The sequence below is a fragment of the Notolepis coatsorum genome (genome assembly GCF_963971535.1).
Source record: "Notolepis coatsorum genome assembly, chromosome: 11".
Lineage (NCBI taxonomy): Eukaryota > Metazoa > Chordata > Actinopteri > Aulopiformes > Paralepididae > Notolepis > Notolepis coatsorum.
The window spans coordinates 38,804,382-38,816,950 of record NC_140175.1 but is presented as its reverse complement, the minus strand read 5'-3'; the positions used below and the strand labels follow the sequence as shown (position 1 = coordinate 38,816,950).

The window sequence follows — 12,569 nt, the reverse complement described above, 5'->3', positions numbered from 1 at the left end:
CAGCGAGTACACCTTGATTTCGCAGGACCATTCAAAGACTCAATGTTCTTGATCGCTGTAGATGCGCATTCAAAATGGCCGGAAGTGATAAAAATGAAGTCAACTACATCTGAGAAGACCATTTCTGTGCTGACCTCTGTGTTCGCCAGGAATGGTTTAGCACAACAGATATGCACGGACAATGGACGTTAGTTTCGGATGAATTCCAGAAGTTTGTAAAGAGAAATCAAACACTTCACATCTGCACCATACCATCCAGCCACGAATGGCTTGGCAGAAAGATTTGTGCAGACATTCAAGAAAGCAATCAAAGCGATGGATAATGAAGATCTACCGATCCAGCACAAAATCTACAAATTCCTCTTTGCATATCACAATGCCACACGCCACTACCAACCAGACGCCAGCGATGCTGTTTCTCAAAAGAAACCCGAGATCTCACATGGACCTTCTCAAACCAGATGTGCGACGTGACGTGGAGGACAAACAGTTCAAACATCTCAACGACAAACCAACAAGGAGCTTCAAAGTAGGACAGACAGTTCTCGTTCGTGATTATCGGAAGGACAAGTGGAACACCGGAACAATCACTTCACATGATGGACCACTCATGTATACTGTGGACATGGGAGATGATGTATGGAGACGTCATGTTGACCAAATCCTGGACACTCAGGTACAGAACAGTGTGTCACCTGGCCTGGACTCACCTGAGCAGGAAATAGACAATCCAGTTTTCTCAGCACCACCCACCACAGCGCCGTCCGAAACTGAGAGCTCTAGTGCTGATACCTCACCACCTGCGATGTCTCCACAGCCTGGTTCCCCGCTCTCAAGCGAGCCAGTGAGACGCTACCCAGAGAGGCAGCATAAACAGCCTCAGAGACTTGATCTGTAGCCTAAAGGCCATGTTGTTGTTTGTGTGTTCAGACATGTTTGAAAACATGTCATAGTTAATAGACATTTGGTTAAGGGTTGATGTAGGCCATACATTTATTGTGGATTTTTTTTTTGTTATTACTTGTGTTTATATAGGGCAGGTGTACCGTTAAGCTAAAGGGGGAGGATGTGTAATGTATGGAGTTAGTACAGGGACTACTTAACGTTAGTCTACATACGCCCCTCTTGTCATGCATGCTTACGTTACGCACAGGTCATATGAATGTACTGCCAGGTTGGGGGTACGCCATGGGTTCAACGCTATCTCCATCTCCGTGATTCTTGTATTATGTAGTTGTGTAATTAGACAACATACAGGACAATATGTATATATTCTCTGTTAGGATCTATGGGTAACGTACAGGTATATTTGCATATCGTATATGTCACAAATGTGATTGATTGATTGAAAACTTTATTAACAGATTGCAGAATGGGTACAATACAGTACAGCTCAATACACACAATTGTTAAGGGGATGCAGACCAGATAAATACTTTCGTCTTGTTTACATCAGGGTCCCCCATTTGCAATTCATCAGGACAAAATGTAACAGTATACCTGTATGTCATGTATGTTGTCTGTTGTGTATGTCATAAAATGTCACTATGAATTGAACATGATGTAAACAAGACAAACGTCTTTCTTTGGTCTGCATCCCCTTAACAATTGTGTGTATTGAGCCGTACTGTATTGTATTGTACCCATTCTGCAATCTGTTAAATAAAGTTTTCATTCATCATTCATGAAGACAATTGCACACAGATATGACAGAGGGCCCTTTATACTCAAATATGAGTCCCGACCTGACTTCTGGTACTGCGGTAGCCTACTATAACACAATCGTTGTACCTGTACCAGAAAACGAATAGTTACCATAGTTTGCACGAATGTACCTGTGCAGGTGAGGCTAGTGCGGCGCACTTGACGCGACCAGCGCAACTCGCCGCATATCTACTGCCCTTTGTCCCAGCAGCCCACTGTGTTACACCGGAGGAAACCCTGTGCCGAGCAGCCATCTTGGATACATACAGGCAGATACTCCAGCCAGGATAACCTGCAGATCTCTTCTGAAGAGCTCAAGACGATAACGCATAAAAACACACAATTCCCGGTAAGAATGCAAATAAGGAGGACGTGAATAATACGCTCATACACTTGTACAGCGCTCTGTGGTTTTTTTTAACGACGCTTGTCTTACAGATAGTGAGCTAACTGAGAGCTAGCCAGCGGTCGGCTAATTTCCAAGCTAACGCTAGACTGCTTTGACAGGTAGACAGACTGACCTAGCTTGCTCTCCACTTGGAACATTATTTGATGGTGTTATTGGGCGATCATAAAAATAAAGATCCCGATGAAGGGACTGCGACACATGTGGCACTCTTGTCTAGCATAGCTAACACATATAGCTAGGTAACTAGCTACTGTTAACCGTTATCGCGGCATCGCTAGCTAACTAGCTAACGTCAGTTTGGCGTGTCTTTCTCCGTTCTGTCAAATCATGTTGTTGTGGCTAACGGCGAGCGGACCCTGCTGCTGAGTAAATATAGCGACTATATGTTGGTCAGTTGAGTCGACAGTATTGGCATTCTTCTTTTTGTCAAGATAGGTGTTTAGCTAGCTAGGTATGTAATGTATAGTTGGCTAACTCGGCTGTCAAAGTGGCTTGTTTTGGGGCCTGATATGAGCTAATTCGCTAGAAAGCTAATGTCAGTTTCCACTGCTTCCGTCTCTCTGCCACTACATGTCTGTGTGTGCCAGCTGAGCTGACATTACTATGATGTGTTGGCTAGATGTGTTGGGCTAGCTAACTTAAAACTTCGTTATGACAGATGTCTAACATTACATGTTACGCTAACCAACCTTAGTTTACGTAGCACATAGCTAACTAATCCAGACGAGTTAGCTAGTCAAACCAGTGTATGTTGACAGCTCTTTGTGCCTTTGTTGTCTATTATTGACTTGTAGTGATGGCGATAGCCTGCTTAGTACATCACCCTGAAGTAAACCATTAGACACAAGCCGTTAGCTAGCTAACGGTAGTCCCATCTTGATAGCGGCCTTTTGCTTTTCCTAATTGTACACTGACTGACAACTGCTTGACAAGTGTACACTCGGAAAGGAATTCACCACAAAACCTAGTCCAACTGCCGCACAATATATATAATATCCAGGCAATCTGTATCTCGCAGTTATGACAATGATCTCATGCCATTATTCCAAGTCAACACAAATTATAAACTAAGTATGTGTCATCGATATGGAACTTAGATTTTTTTTCTGCTTTCCTGTTAATCACAAGTGATGTCATCACAGTCAGTTGTGTTTCAGCTTGTGAAACAAATCACATGACGTTCACACAGTAAGCCTAAATCTGAAAGTAGTGTACCATGGCTATGAGTCACTGTCCTAAAGAGTCAGCCCAGATGTGTATGTAACTCAACAGGAAGTAGATGTCTCTAGGAGGAAAAGCAGTGAAGGCACTCCTCCATTCTGTCAATCAGCATGGAGGGTGGGGGGAGGGAGAAGTGCTTAAGCGGCAGTCTGGTCACATGACGCTGTGACTCGCCCTCTCCTTGATGGACACTCGTGGTCCGCGCTCAGGAAAGAGTCCCACCTCCCTCTACTTAACACTAGCAAGAAGCAGAGTAAGGCGTCAGAATGTATCACCCGCTTTCTGCTTTGCCGTTAACGTTAAGACCCGGCCCCTGAGCTTCCAGACTGTTCAAAACCCTCACATACTGGTCTGGAGCGGGAGGCACCACATGAGGGTCATGTGAGGGGAGGCAGCCGTCAGGCCCTCGTATGCTCTGGTGGGATTTTCCAGTACCTGTGACTAGGGCTGCACGATTTTGGGAAATAATCTAATTGCGATTTTTCTGACAGATATTGCAATTGCGATTACATTTGCGATTATAATTTTTTTTAAGCAGCCCCACAGAGGTTTATTGTAAAATGCGGCTTGCATTTGGCCTACGCGGTGGGTCTGTTCAGGACACCTAGTCTGAAAATGTTTCTTTTTACCTGGGAATCGATACCGGTACCCAACGACGGTACCTTTTTTCCCTGTACTTTACTCTCCCTCTCTGAAGTAAACTTCACAACACACAATCTAAAACCCCTTACCTCCCTCTCCCAAACTGTTCCTACAACAATTTTTTTTATGTTGCATGATCATGTATATTTATTTTGTATAAGTGTTTTAAATATCAACATTATCGGATTATCAAACTCCTCTGTCAGACCAGATATGAGACGCGTGCACACACACACACAGAAAAGGAGAATGGCTTAAATTATTTTAGAATACTTCAGCTAATGAAGTTAAATGTTTATTATCATCAACTATCCAGTTCGTTTTTATAGTGCAACGTTTTTCTACTTTTCTACATTAATTGAACCAGTAGAGAGAGAGATGCCCCCCCCCCCACCCTTTCCTTACTCAGATGTTTTCTCTGTCTTGAGCAGGGTTAGCTAGGAACAGCTTTCTCAAGCTTCGCGCCTTGGGCATGGAATGGGCTACAGGACCATTATCCACTTAGACACCCCGGTCTCTCTTGGTGAATTTAAATCTGTATTACAGAACTTCCTACAAGAAGAATGTTGCTGCTTTCTGTAGTCGGGTCCCAACTGCAAAATTACTGTATTACCCTGTATTATACACTTTTTTTTTTTTTTTTTTAACAATATATTTATTGGGTTTTAGTTTGCAAATTACAACATGTATATCAGCAGAGCAGTATTCAGCAAACATTTTCACCCCGTTCTCCCTCCCCTAACCCCACCCCACAAAATAATAATTAACTTCAAAAACAGGTTCACATAGGAAGGATACAGATTTAAATAAAAAATAAACATAAATAAATAATAATACAACCAAAATGTTTTACACATTAAGTAAAGGGTGTTTCTTGTCGTTTTTACACAATGATAAGAGTTGTCCCACAGTACTCCCCCTAATCCCGTTCTTGTTGAAGCAAGTTCCCAACATTCGTATTATGCTTTAAGAAGTATACAAATGGTCCCCAGGCATTATCAAAAATGTTTTGTTTACGTCTAACAATATACACCATCTTTTCCATTGACATATTTGAAGCCATTTCTTTAATCCACATACCAATTCTTGGTCCATCAACATTTTTCCAATTAAGAGCTATTACACGTTTTGCTTGTAATATGCACATATCTATAAATCTAAACTCTTTGCGTTGTAGATGTGGGGTGGTAGGATATAAACCAAGAATAAAAAGCTTGGGATTCAATGGCAACTTCTTTGATAAGATTTGATCGATCAGATCAATAACATCTTGCCAGAAGGTTTTCACTTTCACACATTCCCATATGCAGTGGAACAGTGTCCCCCTTTCCTCACTACACTTAATACAAGTATCTGGAATATTATCATTAAACTTATGCAATTTAACAGGAGTTATATATGTACGCATCAGCCATTTATATTGTATAAGTTTTAGGTTGCTACTGACTGTCTGACTCTGTGCCTCTTTACATGCCACGCTCCATTCTTCTAAAGATATTTCCTCCTCTATGTCTTCGTTCCATTGATTCAGTTTTGATTCAGATGATTCATCTGAACCAGATACAAATAAGTCGTATAGCATTGAAATTATACCTTTACCATAACAGTGTCTAGTGACTGCTACCTCTAAGATGGAAATGTTCGGTATATCCAATGAATGGTTCTGAGATGATATAAAACTCCTTAGCTGAAGATATTTAAAAAAGTGATGTTTCGGAATATCATATTTTGTAGATATTTCCGCAAAGGACATGAATACTTCATCCTCCTCCCTGTATACGTCTTGCACTTTCCTTAACCCCTTTTCAGCCCATACTTTAAATCCACTATCGTTTTGCCCTGATTTAAAATTGGCATTGCCCCAAATAGGACTGAACCTGGATCGGGACGAATTTATATTCAAATATTTGAGTGCGTCAAACCACACATCTATCATGTTTAAAATAATGGGGTTGTCTGTATTTTTCTTCAGATATTTACGGTCTCCAGAGTACAAATACAGGTGCAAGGGTAAGCTCGGTTTAACAGAGCAGGATTCTGAATGGATCCAAGCAGGGGGATTCTCCGATGAGAAGTAAAACATGATCGTCCGCAGTTGTGCTGCCCAGTAATACCATTGGATATTTGGGCATTTCAGGCCTCCTCGGTCATATGGTAGGTAAAGTAGAGATAGACGTAATCTGGGGCGTTTATTTTGCCATATAAAGTTGGTAAACAGTTTCTTGATTCTTGTGAACAAAGACGAGGGGGGGGGGGGTAAAGGGATATTCTGGAATAGGTAGAGAAATTTAGGGAGTATATTCATTTTTAGAATATTAATCCTGCCGATAATTGAGATGGGTAGGGATGTCCAACGCTCTATTGAAGAAGTACTAGCTTCCAGAATTGGGTCATAGTTTATCTGAGAAATCTTATTCACCTCAGGGACAATTTTTATTCCCAAATACGTGAATGTATCTGTTGAGTTGAGAGTAGAAGCACAAACAAGCCCATCCTCCCTCTCTCTTTCATTGAGTAACATTATAGATGATTTGGAGTGATTCACTTTATAGCCAGATATTTTCCCAAATGTTTCAATAAGACTTAGGAGTGCTGGGATAGACCTGTGTAGATTTTTTAGCATTAATATTACATCATCGGCGAAGAGGGCTATCCTATGTTCTATATGACCTTCTCGAATCCCATGAATATCACTGTGCATCCTCACCGCTATAGCAAATGGTTCGATCGCAAGAATGAAAAGTAAGGGCGATAAAGGGCTCCCTTGTGGGCAACTTCTACTAATTTTAAAGGGTTTAGAGACCTTGCTATTCGTCAGAACTTCTGCCGTAAGCCCTGTACAAAGCAATCTAACCCATTTGACGAATGTGTCTCCAAAGCCAAATCGTGTTAACACCTCAAACAGATAAGGCCACTCGACACGGTCGAAGGCCTTCTCTGCATCCAGTGAGAGTAAGGCAGTGTCTGTCGCCCCCTTGTGGTTATATAAAATATTGAGCACACGTCGGACGTTATGAAAACCCTGTCTCCCTTGAATAAATCCATTCTGGTCTTCCCCCACCACCCTAGGTAGAAGGACCTCCAGTCTTCTTGCAATAATTTTACTAATAATCTTGGTATCCGAATTTTGGAGGCTGATTGGACGCATATTTTCACATTTTGTATTAGGTTTCCCTGGTTTTGGAAGTAAAGTGATTAGGGCTCCTCTCATAGATGTGGGGAGAAGACCATTCTCGAAGGATTCCTGAAACATCTCCAAGAGGGGTGATATTAATTTAGTTTGGAATTTCTTATAAATATCTATGGGGATGCCATCTGGGCCTGCTGCTTTTCCAGCCTGCATACAGCCGATTGCATCAGCAATTTCAACGCCAGTTATATTTTGATCTAAAGCCCTACTCTCCTCCTTTGAAATTTTGGGAATATCTAGGTCGTCTAAGAATTGTGTTTGCATGTCCAGGTTAGGAGAACATTCAGAGCTGTATAATTTCCCATAGAAGACTCTAAAAGCCTCATTAATCTCTGTTGGGTCCACTATAGTTCTACCATTTGGGGCTTCAATACAATTGATGGATCTTTCTGCTTGTTGTTGTTTAATGCGTCAGGCGAGAAGTTTTCCAGGCTTTTCCCCCTGATCATAGTAGGACTGTTTGAGTCTTATTAGGTCGGCAGCGGCTTTGTTAGCTGCTAATTCATTGTACTGTGATCTAAGCAGTAGTAGTTTTGAATGAGCATCTGTAGTCGTATGTTTGTTATGATAAATTTCCGTTTCCATTTTTTTTATATCCTGATCTAATTTCTCCATTTCAAGTCTTGTAGCCTTTTTCTTTGAGCTAGTGAAAGAGATTATTTGTCCCCTAATAAAAGCCTTGAAAGCCTCCCACCTTATGCCAGCAGAGGTCTGGGACTTGTTGCATTCAAAATACAGGTCAATCTGTTTCTCCAAAAAGTCTATAAATGTGTGATCCGTGAGCCATCCTGGTTGAAAACGCCATCTTGGTGGGTCATTCACTAGGTTAGTATCTTCATAGTTCAAGGATACCGCTGCGTGGTCCGAAAGAACTATACTGCTATACTGACATTCACCTACTTTGGAGGCAAGCAGTGCTGAGACTAAAAAGTAGTCTATGCGTGAGTGTGTTTTGTGAGTGCTGGAATAGCAGGAATACTGCACTGCATTTGGATTGCCATGCCTCCAAATATCCAACAAGTTTAATTCCTTCATAAAATGATGTATTGTCTTTCTCGACTTATTGTGAGTGCCTTCTAGACCAGTTGACCTGTCCTTTGAAGGGTCCAACGTACAATTAAAGTCACCAGCTATTATGTATTGTCCAGGAAGAGTTGAGGCTGTCAAAAATAAATTATCATAGAATTTAGGGTCCTCTTCATTGGGACCATAAACATTTATCAGCGTTAACGTTTCAGACAGTAACCTACCCTGGACCATAATATATCTACCTGCAGTGTCCCTTACTACATTATGTACCTGTAATGGGACAGACTTATGAATTAGTATCATAACCCCCCTGGCATGAGTGGTGTAGGGGGCAGATAACACTTGGCCCTGCCACCTTTTTGCTACTTTAGGAACATCTTCATTCAAAAGATGCGTTTCTTGTAAAAAAACAATTTTTGATTTCAAATATTTTAACCTGCTCATTACCCTTTTCACCTTTGTAATTTTGTTCAAGCCCCTACAATTCCACGAAGTAAATTTCACCTTGCAGTTCTCTGACATTAGTTAATTAATATATATATATCCCTTATGAAAAGGTACACAGACAGCCACACCCATATGAGAGAAGAAAAAATAATAAAACACATCAGGAAAAAACACCCACCCCCCACCCCCTACTAACCTGATGCCCATGCATCTCCCCTCACCCCTCATTTCACTACTGGCCAAACGAGTTTCTCTAACTTGTCTTCCCCCTAAGCTCAAACTAGCTTTCATTTTTTCTAAATACTAATCACAAATAACATATCTAGTGTTGTCTTGAACTGCGCAATGCTTGCAACTTGTAGGTATAGTATCCATTATGTCAGGGGCTTACGTATTATACACTTTTACTATCATGTAGACTATTCTGCTTTGTGTTTTTGTGTTTACATGTGATGTATTGTATATTGTATACACATGCACATTTATTATGTTCTTGTGTGATGTATCGCACATTTTATTGCTGTGTGATGTATTGCAAATGTTATTGCTGTCATCTTGGCCAGGTCTCCCTTGCAAAGGAGATCTTGTATCTCAATGGGACTTCCTGGTACATTTTTTATTTTTATTTTTTAATTGCAGGCTTGGCGATTTGACAATTGCATCATTCCAAATCGCGATTTCGATAAAAAAAAACGATTAATCGTGCAGCCCTACCTGTGACTGTGATGCATGTGTTCAGTGATGGGGAGGGGGGGGGGGGGTGCAGGTTCAACACTGCAAGCTTCCTGGACAACAAGGTCAGGTGGACGGATGTGTCTTGGTTGACTGATGGTGATGGAAGACGCCTACGTTCCGTCTTGGGTTGTATCCCCTCGTTTGTTGGTTCTGCTTGTGGTGTTTTTATCCAACTGGTTTTCAGCACACACTTAAAGTGTTGTCACTTGTCACGAATCACGATACCAACATCTTGACTTCGATACAGATACCAGCCTAAGTATCACGATACCAGTTCTAAAATGATACCATGGCAAAAACATTAGCGGCTAACGTTACATTAGTTTAGATCATCGAACTGTCGGCATGTAGGATATCATTTTTACTCGCATGTGCTCCAAAATAATCTTTCGCACATCTATTTTAGTCGCAAATAAAGTCCAATCAACTCATAGAAAATATGGCGTATTATTGAAAATATAGAGTATTGGACCATTTTTAACGGCTGGGTATCGCAATACTTTTCTAGTATCGGTGTATCATGCAACCCTACACACTTCCTACTTGTGTCATTAATTCAAGGCACCGGGGAGTTCAAGGTGTTTTCTCCCTACAGGTTTACAGCCAGATCCCAGCGTGAGGACCCCCCTGAGGCCACACGACCCCATGCTGATTGTTTTAATTGGAGAGAGAGAGGCTCAGGCGACACCTTGACCTGGAATTACCCTCACTCTGCTAATTAGTCAGGCATCCACCCATTCATGTCCCAGTGACGTCGCCTCCTCCCTCCATCCAGCTAGCTAGAGAGGGGATTGATTGATTGATTGATTGAAAAGTTTATTAACAGATTGCAGAATGGGTACAGTACAGCTCAATACATACAATTGTTAAGGGGATGCAGACCAGAGAGACTTTCGTCTTGTTTACATCAGGGTCCCCTATTTTCAATTCACAACCGATGGGTTGTTTGTCTTGCCCACTCACTCATGTCACACAACGCTTCTACTCCCGATCCATCCTTTCAATGCCCTGAGGCTGACCTGAATCCTTCTTTCAATGCCCTGCATCCTAATCTCTCCTTTTCTCTTCATCCCATGATCTTTCACCCCCACCTCTCTCTCTCACACGCGCACATGTGTGTGCACCTGTTCATTTTCAGTCAGTTCAACCTGGACACTGAACAGCAGTTCAACCTAGTGTTAATTTTGGCAGCTATTTTAATTTTAGTTTTAGTCTTAGTCATGTGTAAAAATGCTCCTTTTTCGTTTATCATATTTAGTCACCTTCATTTATTTTTTAGTCAGTTTTAGTCAACTACAGGTCTGAGCATTTTAGTCTTAGTCAGTTTTAGTCTTGATTTTGTCTTTTTGTTTTAGTCTAGATTTAGTCACAGAAAACGGATGAAATTTGTCTAGTTTTCGTTAATGAAAAAAAGGCATTTTATATAGTAAATAATGCAATTCAGTAGAAGGCTAGAAGCCCAATAGTAACCAAACATTCCTTGAAATGGTCAATAGATTCAGAAATAATCAGACATGGAATGGAACATGTTCTGATTTAAATAGCTTCTTTTTTTTAACCAACAAAGCAACAAATAAATACACAGTACACACTGATTGCAATTCTCACTGGGACCTACTGTACAAATTTCACACATGTCACACACATTCCCTTTTGTCTGCCGAGTACAACCGTAGATCGCTGACATCACTTTAAACTTAAAACTTAAAATGGCGGCCTCCATCAGAGCATTCGGCTAACATTAGCTTAGCGAACCTGCCACTGCACTTCTACGTGCATAAAGTGTGCTAACAAAATATCACAGCCCCTAAGACTCGGAGCGTTCTAACTCTACTGAGCATGTACCCAACATTATATGAAAAATAAAGTCAAGGGGGGAAGCTTTGTTGACGACCATATTTAGTCATAATTTTGGCTGACAAAATTAACACTGCTGGACACTGAACAACAGTTCAACCTGGACAGTGGACACTGAACAGCAGTTCAACCTGGACACTGAACAGCAGTTCAACCTGGACAGTGGACACTGAACAGCAGTTCAACCTCGACACTAAACAGCAGTTCAATCTCGACACTGAACAGCAGTTCAACCTCGACACTGAACAGCAGGGGCAAAAGGAACAACCTCCTTCCCCAACATGCCACCAACAAGGCTCGGACACGGCACCGCGATTCAAATCTAACAAGAACTGGTCTAACCACCGCGCAGGTTTATATGAAGCGTAGACGAATGGGAAACTTAAGAGGGAGGCCTCTCCCAGAGATATGGAAACCTGACCCAAGACACTTTGATTCCCTACAGAACTGATTGAACTGTCGCAGGGGGATGGGGGATCTTGTAGGTGGGGATAGCAAGTCGACAGTAGATGCCACATAGAAGTGGTATATCATCTGAAAGATTGAAACCTGAAGATAAATTTTGAGATGCAGCTCTGCACCGTGTGTCAAGTCTTTCTAATCATAAATCTGTAATAAACAGTTGTGTTTTGGTTTGGCGCTTTGTTTAGACTATAAGGGCTTTGAACATTATAATATTAGCATCAAGTCTGTAAAGGGGAGACTCATGGGTATCTGTAGAACTTATTTTCATTGAGACAACTTGAGGTAAAAGGTCAAGGGACCCCATTGAAAATGGCCATGCCTGTTTTTCCCTCGCCAAGATATAGCCTGAATCTGGAGCATTATTTACATTTACATTTAGTCATTTAGCTGACACTTTTATCCAAAGCCACTTACAAGTTATGACAAGTCAGCAGGAAGGGTACAACTATTTCAGCTGAGTAACAATGTTCATGATTATTTAGCCTTCTTCACGACAAGCAAGCTTGACATGGTTGGTACCAATGGAAATCCTTAGGTGGTCTAGAGATAATGATACCAGTATCTTTACTGTAGCGTTAACACTTTGAGTGCCAACGACGCTATATGTCGTTAGTTCATGCCGACCGTTGAGTGCCAGCGACGACAAATAGCGTTTTTTTGTCTTTTTTTTATTAGCGATTTGAATTCATATTTCATCAATCTAGTCTCACGTTAGTGCTGCAAACTCTCTCTGAGCTTTTCTATACATTTGTCTGATTGATTGAAAACTTTATTAACAGATTGCAGAATGGGTACAATACAGTACAGCTCAGTGGACTGGAGGATGAAGACCAGAAAAAGACTTTCGGCTTTTCTACATAAGGGTCCTCT

The 12,569-nt window shown here is 41.3% G+C and overlaps 1 protein-coding gene across 1 annotated transcript in view; it reads left to right on the top strand.

Annotated features, from left to right (window-relative positions):
- The first annotated feature begins 1,915 nt into the window (after positions 1 to 1,915).
- Positions 1,916 to 12,569, top strand: part of rab14l (RAB14, member RAS oncogene family, like) — a 47,774-nt gene continuing 37,120 nt past the window's right edge. The window contains exon 1 of the mRNA XM_084325300.1: positions 1,916 to 2,053. The gene's annotated coding sequence lies outside the window, so the exon portion shown is untranslated. The remainder of the gene's footprint in view (positions 2,054 to 12,569) is intronic.